Below are 13,502 nucleotides of genomic sequence, written 5' to 3' on the forward strand. Positions count from 1 at the left end.
CACAAACTATAATCACCTGGTGGCCCATAAAGGCAGAAGCAGGAATCACAAAACCATAGACTGTTAGAGCTGGAGGGAACCATGGAGCAGAACTGCACACAAATTATACGGGGTAGGTGGTGTGTGTGTATGGGGAGGAGGGGGAGACAGACATGCAGATGCTAATTCAGCAGGTCTTGGGTGGGACCTGAAAGTCTGTATATTCAACCAAATTCTCCTGCTCCCCAGGACACATTCTGACAGCAAGACCTTGGAGCACATCTGATTTACAGAGCTTTTTTAAAAATTCAATGCCTAAATCCTTCCTTGGGTCAATTGAATTAGAATCTCTGAGGGGCCCAAGCATCAGTCTTTTTAAAAATTTTTTTTATTAATTTTAAATTTAAAAAAAAGACAACAAAGAAACACAAACATTCTTAATATATAATCATTCCGTTCTACATATATAATCAGTAATTCACAATATGTTCACATAGTTGCATATTCATCATCATGATCATTTCTTAGAATATTTGCATCAATTCAGAAAAAGAAAGAAAAGATAACATAACAAGAAATAAAACAAAAACAGAAAAAAAATTATACATACCATACCCCTTACCCCTCCCTTTCATTGACCACTAGCATTTCATACTAAATTTATTTTAACATTTGTTTCCCTTATTATTTAAATTTATTCCATATGTTCTACTCATCTGTTGACAAGGTAGATAAAAGGAGCATCAGACACAAGGTTTTCACAATCACACAGTCACATTGTGAAAGCTGTATCATTATACAATCATCCTCAAGAAACATGGCTACTGGGACACAGCTCTATATTTTCAGGCAGTTCCCTCCAGCCTCTCCATTACATCTTGAATAACAAGGTGATATCAACTTAATGCATAAGAATAACCTCCAGGATAGCCTCTCGACTCTGTTTGGAATCTCTCAGCAATTGACACTTTGTCTCATTTCCCTCTTCCCCCTTTTGGTCAAGAAGGTTTTCTCAATCCCTTGATGCTGAGTCTCCGCTCATTCTAGGACGTTGCCAGGAAGATCCACAGTCCTGGGAGTCATGTCCCACATAGATAGGGGGAGGGTGGTAAGTTTGCTTGTTGTGTTGGCTAGAGAGAGAGGCCACATCTGAGCAACAAAAGAGGTTCTCTTGGGAGTGACTCTTAGGTCTAATTTTAAGTAGGCTTGACCTATCCTTTGTGGGGTTAAGTTTCACATGAACGAACCCCAAGACTGGGGGCTCAACCTATAGCTTTGGTTGTCCCACTACTTGTGAGAATATCAAGAATTCAACTGGGGGGGGGTTGAATTTTCCCCCATTCTCACCATTCCCTGAAGGGGACTTTGCAAATACTTTTCCACTCACTGATCAAATCACTCTGGGATTCATCGGGGTGTCACTCTAGACAAACCAACAAAATCTCATGTCCTACTCAAAATTCCATGTACTTATGTTGTTCAACCAACTATCTACGTAAGTTATATTAAGAAATGTACTAGTCAAAATAGAAATCTTGTACCAAATAAACATTTTTTGTTTTAGTCTCACACATAAGTTGAAATTTTAAAATATTAATTACCATCTATTTTCAGCACACTGCAGTAATGACATTCCTTTGTTCTTCCTCATGCAAAAACATTTTTAAAATTTGTACATTTAGTCACTGTAATTATACACTCTAGACAATCTTAGATTATGCCATCTCAATCCTTGTCGTGTATCTTTCTTTCTGATTTCATTTGTGCCCCCAGCCCTCCTCCCTCTATCATTCTCACATTCAGCTTCATTCAGTGTTTTAACATAATTGTATTACAGTTAGGTAATATTGTGCTGTCCATTTCTGAGGTTTTATATTCTGTCCTGTTGCACAATCTGTATCCCTTCAGCTCCAATTACCCAATATCTTACCCTGTTTCTATCTCCTGATGGTCTCTGTTACCAATGAAATATTCCAAGTTTATTCACTAATATCAGTTCATATCAGTGAGACCATACAGTATTTATCCTTTGTTTCTGGCTAATCACACTCAGCATAAAGTCCTTAACGTCCATTCATGTTGTTACATGCTTCATAACTTTATTCTGTCTTACAGCTGCATAATATTCCATCTTATGTAAATGCCAGTTTATTTAGCCAACCGTCTATTGATGGACATTTTGGCTGCTTCCATCTCTTGGTAGTTATAAATAATGCTGCTGTAAACATTGGTGTGTAAATGACCATTTGTGTCCTTGCCCTCATGTCCTTTGAGTAGAGACAGCATATAGATGGGTCCTGTTTTTTAATCCGTTCTGCCAGAGTATGTCTTTTATTGCAGAGTTTAGTCCATTAACATTCAGTGTTATTACTGCATGGGTAGTACTTTCTTCTACTATTTTGCCTTCTGGATTTTATATGTCATATCTAATTTTCCTTCTTTTTACCTTTACTCATAGTCTTCCTTTCTACACTCTTCTCCACACCTCTCTCTTCTGTCTTCGTATCTTTCTCTAATGTTCCCTTTAGTATTTCTTGCAGAGCTGGTCTCTTGGTCACAAATTCTCTCAGTGATTTTTTGTCTGAAAATGTTTTAATTTCTCCCTCATTTTTGAAGGACAGTTTTGCTGGATATAGAATTCTTGGTTGGCAGTTTTTCTCTTTTAGTAATTTAAATATATTATCCCACTGTCTTCTCGCCTCCATGGTTTCTGCTGAGAGATGTGCGCATAGTCTTATTGGGCTTTCCTTGCATGTGATGGATTGCTTTTCTCTTGCTGCTTTCAAGATTCTCTCTTTCTCTTTGACCTCTGACATTCTGATTAGGAAATGTCTTGGAGTACTTCTATTTGGATCTATTCTCTTTGGGGTACACTTCACTTCTTGAATCTGTACTTTTAAGTCTTTCATAAGAGTTGGGAAATTTTCAGTGATAATTTCCTCCATTAGTTTTTCTCCTCCTTTTCCTTTCTCTTCTCCTTCTGGGATGCCCACAACACATATATTCATGAGCGTCATACTATCCTTCGGTTCCCTGAGTTCCTGCTCATATTTTTCCATTCTTTTCCCTATATTTTCTTTTGCTTGTCGGATTTCAGATGTTCCATCCTCCAGTTCACTAATCCTGTGTTCTGTCTCTTGAAATCTACTATTGTAGGTTTCCATTGTTTTTCTCATCTTTTCTACCTTGTCTTTCATTCCCATGAGTTCTGTGATTTGTTTTCTCAGACTTTCCATTTCTTCTTTTTTGTTCATTCCTTGCCTTCTTCATATCCTCCCTCAATTCATTGATTTGGTTTTTGATGAGGTTCTCCATGTCTGTTCGTATATTCTGAATTAATTGTTTCAGCTTCTGTATATCATTTGAAGTGTTGGTTTGTTCCTTTGACTGGGCCATATCTTCAATTTTTCTAGTGTGATTTGTTATTTTTTGCTGGCATCTAGGCATTTAATTACCTTAATTAGTTATTCTGGAGATTGCTTGCACTTTTTTTACTTAGGGTTTTCTTGCTGGATAAATGTGTTGTCTACCTGTTCTTTGACATTCAGTTCAGCTTTATCTGGACCTCTAGCTTAAGTTTTGTTTAACAGAGGAGAATTTTTCAGTTCTTGTTTTCTTGTTTCTTGCCTTGCTTGTATGGCGCCCCCCCACCCCACCCTTAGGAGGGTCTATTTAGATATTATAGACCTCAGCCAGGTTTTCCCAGACCAAACTGGCCTCCTATCAGGCGGAAAGAGTCACCTGCATTGGTTTTCCTTAAGGGTGAGACCCAGCAGGTTGAAAGACTTTCCTGTGAAGTCTCTGGACTTTTTTTTTTGTTTTTTTTCCAATTTTCACTTCTACCTCTTTATTTAAAGTTCATAAAGTCACAACTGTAAAATGAATGCATTTAAAAATGCAAAAGATACATTTTAATGACAAAAATATGCAATGATCATGAATATCTACTGTACATTTTGCCAAGCTCAAAAGAATGAAAGACAATACAAAAAAAGTAAATCTTCAAATATATCCTTAACAAAAACTCTTTCCTAAATAGTAAAATCATCATCTAAGAATATACATCTTTACAAGTCTGAACACCAGCTGCAAAAAAATGGAGGGAGTTGGGGGGGGGGGCAACAAATGATACCTTCTCCAGATTTTCTGGATAAAAATGTGGGCTCCAGGAATTTAGGGTTAAACTTTTAAACACACCTTTAAATCAAAATAAAATGAGCATTTCTAACATTTGACAACTGAATGAAACAAACCAAGTCACATTTTTCTTTTCTGGGTAGCAATGAGATGGGGTATTTCATAACAATAACACCTTAGCAATCACCTAAAAAAGATTGTGGAGAATCCCCCCAACCCCTAACCCAGTCACTGCTACAAAACAAATATCTTCCATGAAATTATATTTCACATTACTAAAATATGCTCATTTGCTTGACACAAGTAATGCTTTGAATACTTCTAATACTTGTTTTCAGATCTGTGGAATTACCAGAGCTGAGATTTTTTAAATCATCACTGTATTACCAATATTTCAATATTTGTGAAAAGATGATAATCCCTTCAACCTGTTGATTGAAATAGGTTTCCCTAAGCAAATCTGATCTACTATCATAATAGTGATGCTGGTGTGATAAGTGATACTCTCAAATTTTTCATTAAAAAAATATGTAATCCATGTAACATAAGAAGTAAATATGTTACAATGTACACTTTTCTTGACAAGGAATGACTGTTTTTAGAGCCTACTGGGAAAATAAACCAAATAAATTGATTAACAGCATTTAAGGCCTGTTTTATTACTGATAAGCTACAAGTAAACTTCAAATGATGGATGGTTTATGCATGTAATATTAATCAACAAATCAAAACCATTATAAGTTTGCCTGAAGAAACTAAGGAAAAGATGGGAAGAGTTAAATGAGCACAACATGGGTCCCAAACATTATACTGTGGTTCTCAACAGGATTTTCAATACAAAAGGCATCTACATATAATTTCCATGACTATTTCTTATATTAAAAAGATGAATTCCAGAGTAAATGTTGACTAGCTCAGCCCTACCTTGTCAAGTTAAATATTCAGATGAAAAGAAGTTCCATTTGCTAAAGTGCATCTGCTGAACAAATCTGCTCTGGCCCTGCTACTAACAGCTATCCAAGAGGTGGCAGTAACTCATGCTTATTCATTCATGATATGGGCTATAAAAACAGTAACAATGAACTTTTTAAAACTAAGTATACATTGGACTATAGAAAAAAGCAATCCTAAATATATCATCTTTTAAAACTCCAGAGAGTAAGATAACTTCATTATTTATAAATACTGAAAATGTAAAGGATCCATAGAAATTAAGTTGTATTAAGCATAGACTTTAACATTCACTCAGTGTGCTCTTAAGATCTCTATGAGAGAAGCAGTTATTTTCCTCATATATTTTGGCAATGGATTCAAAAGCAAAAGTAGCAGGGCTGTTGAATTCCTTGAAACTTGTTTTTTTTTCTTTCTTTAAAGCTAAATTATTCAATATCTTTATTGTTATTGCACTCATATATTGCTCGGAATATATCTACAACAACTCAGCAATAGTGATTGCAGCAAAAGTAAGGTAAATAGGTTTACAAAGCATTTGATTTCCTCATTAGATAAGAAAGTTTTCCTAGCAGAAATTCAAACAACTGCAATTCAAATCAGATTATATATGCTTAACCATTATTTAACCTTATATAAAATTAAATTTAACTCTCACCACTACAAATTTATTAGGAATCAGAAAAGGATTTACAGTACATTAAGTCTTTACCATTGCTACGTTCCACTTTGAAATCACTCAAGAGTTAAAACATCATTTTTCCAAGATTTAAAGAAAAATAGATTTTATAAAAGGGATTATTTTTAATCACAGAATACATTATTTTTGTTACTAAGACAAAACATGTTATATATTTTCCACTATAATTCGCTTGGAAAGAAATAATTTCTCTTTTAACTCCTAACAAATGCTACATTTTCAAGACCAAAGGAATTATCAGTAGGCGTTCTTTCTTGTTGACCTAAGTTACTTTTCTCTAAAATATGTCAAGTAAGCTTTTAGAGATTCAGGGAGGGGTAGCTTCATGATTTTTTCCCTCAGTAAATTTTGAGGAGGCTGCTCTGGCTTCATGGCTTCACTGTGATCTTTCTCTTCCTCTTCTTTGTTATCTTCTTCCATTTTTTCGTCCTCCTCACTGTCTAGAGGCTGAGGAATAAGTTGATTACCCACAAACACATAAGTGTTAATTCTTTGTTTAACTCTCTTCCGCTTCCTTTTTGGTGGAGCCCTTTGAGGAATCCCCTTGGCTTGCATTTCATCATTTATGAAATTCCTAAGTGTACATCGAATGTAAATACGAGCCAAGTCCTGTAGATTTCTGACAGCACATGTAGATTTCTGACAGCACATGGGGGGAGTCCCACTGAATCTGGTCTGCCATTATCATTCTTACTTGGTTGAACAAGTGGAGCAAATGAAACAGCAAGGATACTTTTACTTTCCCAGGTGTTTTGTCCAGTTCTCATAATTTGTGTTAACTGATCCTCTATAGGCATGACTAGAATGCCTCCAACTTTTAGTAATATTTTCATGTAGTTTTCATGGTCTTTCTGGACTCCAGCGCCACAATAAATTCGATCATACTGATGGCTGTCAGATGCTATCTGGAGGCAATTACCAACCACAAAGGTAGGTTCACACAATTCAAATCTTAGCAGTGGATTTTTTATAGGTGCATGCTGGAATATCTTCATCTTGAGACGGACAGGTGATTTCGTTCACAGCAGGGACCTTTGCCAACTTGCCCATATAATTCTTTTGATAAGCTTCTAGGAGATCAGGGTGACCTAGCCTTGCCCTGTACTTCCCTCTGAGATGGATAGTCTAGGTCTAGGAGCTGATTATCAAAGCTATCACTATTTTTGATGAAGCTCTCCAGTTTTTCCTTGGCATATTCCACCACATCTGAATGAAGCTCAAACCCATGATTTATTCCAAAAGGACCTGCGGCGGTCGGCAGGGCGGTCGGTCAGGCCAGCCGAGCTGCACGCAAGTCCAAGCGCTGGGGCTCCGTGGGCGAGGCGGCAGCCGGCCTCTGGACTTTGTTTTTATCCTGCCCAGTATGTGGCGCTCATCGGCCTGCAGGTCCCACCAGCGTAAGATGTTGCAGTACCTTTAACTTTGGCAGACTCTCCCTGCTGGGGGCATGGTGGAGACAGAGGAGAGGTTGTAGGCTGGTTTTAATGGCTTCAAATTACCAAGCCCTGGTGTCTGAATTCCTTGAGGGAGGGATTCCACCTGAGTTGGGCTTCACCTCTCCCCTGGGGAAGGCACAGGCTCTAGACAAGCCCCCAAAAGAGCTCACTTCTGCCTATGCCTGGGGCAGTTGCAGCCTGAGAAGTCCTGCCACTATATCCAAAGGCAGTCAAGTCTTTGTAGGAACACAGCCACAAAAAACTGTTTCCTTCTTTTTTCCTCCCCTTTTTCCGTCAGCCCTGCCCCCTTGGCACCAGGGCAAAAATGAGCAATCTCCGCTTTGACCTGGATCCCCTAAGCTGGGGGCGTATTTTTAGTAGTCAGAATTTGTTAATTAGTTCCACAATTGGCGTTTGATTGTGCTCAGTCCCTGCTGCTGGTAAAATCTCTTTCCTTTCCCCTCTGGGAAACAGCCTGTAGGGGGAGGGGCGCCAGCCGCCATCGCTTGGGGAACTCACGGTTCTGTGGGGGCTTGCAGCCGGTCCAACTGGTCCAATCTGGGGTATGCTGTGTGTCTGGTCACTGACGTGGTCTCAGGAGCTGTTCTGTACTGTTTCTGGTTATTTAGTAGTTGTTTTGGAGGACGACCTAAAATTCGCACAGTGTTAAGCCGCCATCTTGACCTGGAAGTCTCTTCTTGTGCTCTTGCTTTAGGTGTAAGGTCTATAAAACCGCCTCCAATTATAAGATTTATAAGATATTTCCCTACATTTTCCTTTAACTGTTTTATAGTCTTAGACCTGATGTTTAGATCTTTGATCCATTTTGAGTTAACTTTTGTATAGGGTGTGAGATACAGGTCCTCTTTCATTCTTTTGCATATGGATATCCAATTCTCTAGGCACCATTTATTGAAGAGACTGTTCTGTCCCAGGTGAGTTGGCTTGACTGCCTTATCAAAGATCAAATGTCCATAGATGAGACAGTCTATATCTGAACCCTCTATTCGATTCCATTGGTCAATATATCTATCTTTATGCCAGTACCATGCTGTTTTGACCACTGTGGCTTCATAATATGCCTTAAAGTCAGGCAGCATGAAACCTCCAGCTTCATTTTTTCCCCTCAAGATACTTTTAGCAATTCAGGGCACCCTGAATTTTTGCTTATTGGTTTTTCTATTTCTGAAAAGTAAGTTGTTGGGATTTTGATTGGTATTGCGTTGAATCTGTAAATCAATTTAGGTAGAATTGACATCTTAACTATATTTAGTCTTCCAATGCATGAACACCATATGCTCTTCCATCTATTTAGGTCTTCTGTGATTTCTTTTAACAGTTTTTTGTAGTTTTCTTTGTATAGGTCTTTTGTCTCTTTAGTTAAATTTATTCCTAAGTATTTTATTCTTTTAGTTGCAATTGTAAATGGAATTCATTTCTTGATTTCCCCCTCAGATTGTTCATTACTAGTGTATAGAAACACTACGGATTTTTGAATATTGATCTTGTACCCTGCCATTTTGCTGTACTCATTTATTAGCTCTAGTAGTTTTGCTGTGGATTTTTCAGGGTTTTTGACATATAGTATCATATCATCTGCAAACAGTGAGAGTTTTACTTCTTCCTTTCCAATTTTGATGCCTTGTGTTCTGGTTTGCTAGCTGCCGGAATGCAACACACCAGAGACGGATCGGCTTTTAATAAAAGGGGATTTACTTTGTTGGCTCTTCAGAGGAAAGACAGCTATCTTTCCACTGAGGTTCTTTCTTACATGGAGGCACAAGATGGTCTCTGCTGGTCTTCTCTCCAGGCCCCTGGGTTCCAACAACTTTCCCCGGGGTGACTTCTTTCTGCATCTCCAAAGGCCTGGGCTGAGCTGCTGGTGCTGAGATGAGGAATGCCAAGCTGCTTAGGCTGTGCTACATTGCGTTCTCTCATTTAAGCACCAGCCAATTAAGTCATACGTCACTCATTGCAGCAGACACACCTCCTAACCTACTGCAGATGTAATTAGCAACAAATGAAGTTCACGTACCATTGGCTTATGTCCACAGCAACAAGACTAGGTATGCTCACCTGGTCAAGTTGACAACTTAATTAACTAACACACCTTATATTTCTTTTTCTTGTCTAATTGCTCTGGCTACAACTTCCAACACAATGTTGAATAACAGTGGTGATAGTGGACATCCTTGTCTTGTTCCTGATCTTAGGGAGAAATTTTTCAGTTTTTCCCCATTGAGGATGATATTAGCTGTGGGTTTTTCATATTCCCTTTATCATTTTAAGGAAATTCCCTTGTATTCCTATCCTTTGAAGTGTTTTCAACAAGAAAAGATGTTGAATTTTGTCAAATGCCTTCTCTGCATCAATTGAGATGATCATGTGATTTTCTGCTTTGATTTGTTGATATGGTGTATTACATTAATTGATTTTCTTATGTTGAACCATCCTTGCATACCTGGGATGAATCCTACTTGGTCATGATGTATAATTCTTTTAATGTGTTGCTGGATTTGATTTGCTAGAATTTTGTTGAGGATTTTTGCATCTATATTCATTAGAGAGATTGGTCTGTAGTTTTCATTTTTAGTAATATCTTTGCCTGGTTTTGGTATGAGGGTGACGTTGGCTTCATAGAATGAATTAGGTAGATTTCCCTCCATTTCAAGTTTTTTGAAGAGTTTGAGCAGGATTGGTACTAATTCTTTCTGGAATGTTTGGTAGAATTCACATGTGAAGCCATCTGGTCCTGGACTTTTCTTTTTGGGAAGCTTTTGAATGACTGATTCAATTTCTTTACTTGTGATTGGTTTGTTGAGGTCATCTAGTTCTTCTTGAGTCAAAGTTGGTTGTTCATGCCTTTCTAGGAAGTTGTCCATTTCATCTACATTGTTGTATTTATTTGCATAAAGTTGTTCATAGTATCCTGTTATTACCTCCTTTATTTCTGTGGGGTCAGTGGTTATGTCTCCTCTTCCATTTCAGATCTTATTTATTTGCATCCTCTCTCTTCTTATTTTTGTCAGTCTTGCTAAGGGCCCATCAATCTTATTGATTTTCTCATAGAACCAACTTCTGTTCTTATTGATTTTCTCAATTGTTTTCATGTTCTCAATTTCATTTATTTCTGCTCTAATCTTTGTTATTTCTTTCCTTTTTCTTGCTTTGGGGTTAGTTTGCTGTTCTTTCTCCAGTTCTTCCAAGTGGACAGTTAATTTTTTTTTATATATAGGCATTTAGGGCAATACATTTCCCTCTTGGCACTGCCTTTGCCACATCCCATAAGTTTTGGCATGTTGTGTTTTCATTCTCATTTACCTCGAGATATTTACTGATTTCTCTTGCAATTTCTCCCTTGACCCACTGGTTGTTTAAGAGTGCGTTGTTGAGCCTCCACATATTTGTGAATTATCTGGAGCTTTGCCTATTATTGATTTCCAACTTCATTCCCTTCTGATCTGAGAAAGTGTTTTGTATGATTTCAATCTTTTTAAATTTGTTGAGACTTGCTTTGTGACCCAGCATATAGTCTATCTTTGAGAATGATCCATGAGAACTTGAGAAAAAGGTATATCCTGCTGTTGGTGGGGTGTAATGTCCTATAAATGTCTGTTAAGTCTAGCTCATTTATTGTAATATTCAAATTCTCTGTTTCTTTATTGATCCTCTGTCTAGATGTTCTGTCCATTGATGAGAGTGGAGAATTGAAGTTTCCAAATATTATGGTAAATGTGTCTATTTCCCTTTTCAGTGTTTGCAGTGTTTGCCTCATGTATTTTGGGGCATTCTGGTTTGGTGCATAAGTATTTATGATTGTTATCTCTTCATGTTGAATTGTTCCTTTTATTAGTACATAGTATCCTTCCTTGTCTCTTTTAACTGTTTTACATTTGAAGTCTAATTTGTTGGATATTAGTATAGCTACTCCTGCTCTTTTCTGGTTGTTATTTGCATGAAATATCTTTTCCCAACCTTTCACTTTCAACCTATGTTTATCTTTGGGTCTAAGATATGTTTCCTGTAGACAGCATATAGAAGGATCCTGTTTTTTAATCCATTCTGCCAGTCTATGTCTTTTGATTGGGGAGTTCAATCCATTAACATTTAGTGTTATTACTGTTTGGGTAGTACTTTCCTCTACCATTTTGCCTTTTGTACTTTGTATGTCATATCTAATTTTCCTTCTTTCTACACTCTTATCCACACCTCTCTCTTCTGTGTTTTTGTATCTGTCTCTAGTGCTCCTTTTAGTATATCTTGCAGAGCTGATCTCTTGGTCACAAATTCTCTCAGTGATTTTTTGTCTCAAAATATTTTAATTTCTCCCTCATTTTTGAAGGACAATTTTGCTGGGTGTTCTAGTTTGCTAGCTGCCAGAATGCAACACACCAGAGACGGATTGGCTTTTTAATAAAAGGGGATTTACTTTGTTGGTTCTTCAGAGAACAGGCAGCTAACTTTCCACTGAGGTTCTTTCTTACGTGGAAGGCACAGGATGGTCTCTGCTGGTCTTCTCTCCAGGCCCCTGGGTTCCAACAAGTTTCCCCAGGGTGACTTCTGTCTGCATCTCCAAAGGCCTGGACTGAGCTGCAAGTGCTGAGATGAGGAATGCTGAGCTGCTTGGCTGTGCTACATTGCGTTCTCTCATTTAAGCACCAGCCAATTATGTCAAAATGTCACTCATTGCAGCAGACATGCCTCCTAGCCAACTGCAGATGTAATTAGCAACAGATGAGATTCACCTACCATTGGCTCATGTCCACAGCAACAGAACTAGGTGACTTCACCTGACCAAGTTGACAACTAATCTAACTACCACACTGGGTATAGGATTCTTAGTTGGCAGTTTTTCTCTTTTAGTAATTTAAATATATCTTTCCACTGTCTTCTCGCCTCCATGGTTTCTACTGAGAAATCTACACATAGTCTTATTGGGTTTCCCTTGTATGTGATGGATTGCTTTTCTCTTGCTGCTTTCAAGATCCTCTCTTTCTCTTTGACCTCTGACATTCTGACTAGTAAAGTGTCTTGGAGAACGTCTATTTGGATCTATTCTCTTTGGGGTATGCTGCACTTCTTGGATCTGTAATTTTAGGTCTTTCAAAAGAGTTGGGAAATTTTCAGTGATAATTTCTTCCATTAGTTTTTCTCCTCCTTTTCCCTTCTCTTCTCCTTCCGGGACCCCCACAACACGTATATTTGTGCGGTTCATATTGTCATTCAGTTCCCTGAGTCCCTGCTCATATTTTTCCACTTTTTCCCTATAGTTTCTGTATCTTGTCAGATTTCAGATGTTCCATCCTCCAGTTCATTAATCCTAACCTCTGTCTCTTGAAATCTACCATTGTAGGTTTCCATTGTTTTTTTCATCTCTTCTACTGTATCTTTCATCCCCATAAGTTCCGTGATTTGTTTTTTCAGACTTTCCATTTCTTCTTTTTGTTCGTTCCTTGCCTTCTTCATATCCTCCCTCAATTCATTGATTTGGTTGTTGATGAGGTTTTCCATGTCTTTTCGTTTATTCTGAATTCGTTGTTTCAGCTCTTCTATCTCATTTGAACTATTGGTTTGTCCCTTTGACTGGGCCATATCTTCAATTTTCCTGGTGTGATTTGTTATTTTTTGCTGGCATCTAGACATTTAATTACCTTAATTAGTTTATTCTGGTGGTTGCTTTCACTTCTCTTACATAGGGTTTTCTTGCTAGATGAATTTGTTGTCTATCTGTTCTTTGACCTTCAGTTCCACTTTTTCTGGACCTCTAGCTTAGGTTTTGTTTAACAGAGGATAATTTTTCAGTTCTTGTTTTCTTGTTTCTTGCCCTGCTTGTATGGTGCCTTTTCCCTCCCCACCCTTAGGAGGGTCTACGTAGGTATTATAGACTCCAGCCGGGTTTTCCCAGACTAAACTGGCCTCCTATCGGGGGAAGGAGTCACCTGCGTCAGTTTTCCCTGAGGTTGAGACCCAGCAGGTTAAAAGACTTTCCTGTGAAGTCTCTGGGCTCTGTTTTTCTTATCCTGCCCAGTATGTGGCGCATCTGCCTGCAGGTTGCACCAGCAAAAGATGTTGCGGCACTTTTAACTTGGGAAGACTCTCCCCACTTGGGGCGTGGTGGAGACGGAGGAGAGGATGTAGCCTGGTTTTAATGGTTTCAAATTGCCAAGCCCTGGGGTCTGAGTCCTTGATGGAGGGATTCCACCTTAGTCAGGCTTCACCCCTCTCCTGAGGAAGGCACAGGTGGGAGACAGCCCTGAAAGCAGCCCGTTTCTGCCTATGCCTGGGGCAGTTGCAGCCTG

General features: G+C 38.3%; 1 long non-coding RNA gene and 1 pseudogene across 1 annotated transcript in view; one reads left to right on the forward strand and one right to left on the reverse strand.

Annotated features, from left to right (window-relative positions):
- Nucleotides 1–13,502, forward strand: part of LOC143676178 (uncharacterized) — a 33,655-nt gene continuing 20,153 nt past the window's right edge. Inside the window, exon 1 of the long non-coding RNA XR_013171886.1 lies at nt 1–112. This is a non-coding gene — a long non-coding RNA (uncharacterized LOC143676178). The remainder of the gene's footprint in view (nt 113–13,502) is intronic.
- LOC143676177 (protein-L-isoaspartate O-methyltransferase domain-containing protein 1 pseudogene) lies at nt 5,762–6,730 on the reverse strand (annotated as a pseudogene).

The sequence above is a fragment of the Tamandua tetradactyla genome, chromosome 3 (genome assembly GCF_023851605.1).
Source record: "Tamandua tetradactyla isolate mTamTet1 chromosome 3, mTamTet1.pri, whole genome shotgun sequence".
NCBI lineage: Eukaryota > Metazoa > Chordata > Mammalia > Pilosa > Myrmecophagidae > Tamandua > Tamandua tetradactyla.